The following is a 2,500-nucleotide window of genomic DNA, read 5'->3' on the forward strand; positions in this document are numbered from 1 at the left end:
CTATGAGCGACCAAAGGAACAAGGCACCTTGCAACACACATGCCCATGAACGACCAAGGGAACAAGGCACCTTGCCACACACATGCCCATGAACGACCAAGGGAACAAGGCCATGAACGACCAATGGAACAAGGCACCTTGCCACACACATGCCCATGAACGACCAAGGGAACAAGGCACCTTGCAACACACACGCCCATGAACGACCAAGGGAACAAGGCCATGAACGACCAATGGAACAAGGCACCTTGCCACACACATGCCCATGAACGACCAAGGGAACAAGGCACCTTGCCACACACACGCCCATGAACGACCAAGGGAACAAGGCACCTTGCAACACACACGCCCATGAACGACCAAGGGAACAAGACACCTTGCCACACACATGCCCATGAACGACCAAGGGAACAAGGCCATGAACGACCAAGGGAAAAAAGCACCTTCCCACACAAACACCCATGAACGACCAAGTGAACAAGGCTTCTTCCCATACACAACCCCATGAACGACCAAGGGAACAAGGCTACTTCCCACACAAACACCCATGAACGACCAACTGAACAAGGCTACTTCCCACACAAACACCCATGAACGACCAAGTGAACAAGGCTTCTTCCCACACACTACCCCATGAACGACCAAGGGAAAAAAGCACCTTCCCACACAAACACCCATGAACGACCAAGTGAACAAGCCTTCTTCCCACACACAACCCCATGAACGACCAAGGGAACAAGGCTACTTCCCACACAAACACCCATGAACGACCAACTGAACAAGGCTACTTCCCACACAAACACCCATGAACGACCAAGTGAACAAGGCTTCTTCCCACACACTACCCCATGAACGACCAAGGGAACAAGGCATCTTGCCACACACATGCCCACGAACGACCCAAGCCCATCCTCACCGGTCTAAGGAACAAGGGGCCTTGACACACCATGAGCTGATTTCTAAGCAAGTCAAACGATGAAGGGAGAAAAGTGTTGTAACCGAGTCCGTTTAAGTGTTGTAGTTCCTACTTAATACATAGTCAATTGAAGTTTTAGTTCCAATCCGAACTGCTCGGAGCTAAGGCACCAAAACATCACATTCCATGCCAAAATCAAAAACACAGCTTGAGATGTACTCAAACTTATGTCTGTGTTCTTCCGAGTTCATCTAAGCGACTTATGAATAGCTAAAAGCCTTATCTGCCTGCCTATCACTAGGCGAAGGGGAAAAAAACCCGAACATGATATAATTACATTTCAAGTCCATTCGTCTATGTTAACAATGACCCACACAACGTTTCAATGACATTCCTACTTGATTTGAGCGACATATCAACAAGTAGGGAACCAAACACTTCAAGGCATGGCCAAAAATAGGCCACATACATTTATGCCCCAAACATGACATTTTTTTTATTTCAAAGCCTTTCATTTATAATAAAAAGCATCCCTACAACATTTCGTGTGAATCCGAATTAATTCGAGCGAGTTATGGACACATTCGCAAAATTATGCATCCCTGGGCAAATCAATGTCTGTTCCTGTCACCAAGCTCTTTGTGCAATATGTATATATAGGGGAACCATGGGACTGCTTCCCACCGGCGCCCCACTTGGTGTCTAGCGCCCAACGCTCTCGAGGCTGGCACGCTCGAGGCATGGCCAAGGCGCCCGGTCTTCACGAAAACGAGGCCAAAACTCCCCCCATAGACGCCCCACTCCCGTGTCCCCTCCCCCCGACGTCTTGCGTGTCCAAAAATTATGCATCATCAGGGAAATCAATGTCTGTTCCTGTCACCAAGCTCTTTGTGCAATATGTATATATAGGGGGTACCATGGGGTCTCATTCGCATAGGTGCCCGGCATGTGGGATGGGCAACTAAGAATCGTGAGGCTGTATCGGCACCAACAGGGCAAGCCAAGCCAAGCCCCACGACCCATGTATGAGGCCACCCCCCAACACGTTGCCTTGGAATTCTCGAACGATGACCTGAAAACTAGCCCCGTTGCCTTCATTTTCCTCGACACGTTGCCTTGATTTCTCGAACGATGACATGAAAACTAGCCCCGTTGCCTTTATTTTCCTCGACACGATGACCTGAAAATGAGCCCCGTGGCCTAGATTTTCCTCGACGTCGCGAGCATACTAAAAATTATGCATCCTCAGGGAAATCAATGTCTGTTCCTGTCACCAAGCTCTTTGTGCAATATGTATATATAGGGGGGTGGCCGTGAGTGAGCACGGCAAGGGGTGAACGCGCCAGACGGCCTTTGAGCGTGATCTTGGGTGATGGTTGCTTAGTTCCCGTGTTGCTTACATAATACCCTTCCGAGTGGTGGCCTTGACAGGGCGTTTGGATGCCTTGTTAGGTCTCTGCGACAACGTTCCAGTGTTGTGGTCTCGCCTTGGCAGTGCGGGATGAATCTGTTTGTGTGGTAGTAAAATCACTCTGTGTGTGCTAATCTTTCGTTCGACGTGCTACTGGTGCCTGCCAGCATTTG

The sequence above is a fragment of the Lactuca virosa genome, unplaced genomic scaffold (assembly GCF_052849685.1).
Source record: "Lactuca virosa cultivar CGN04683 unplaced genomic scaffold, Lactuca_virosa_CGN04683_v6 scaffold_40, whole genome shotgun sequence".
NCBI lineage: Eukaryota > Viridiplantae > Streptophyta > Magnoliopsida > Asterales > Asteraceae > Lactuca > Lactuca virosa.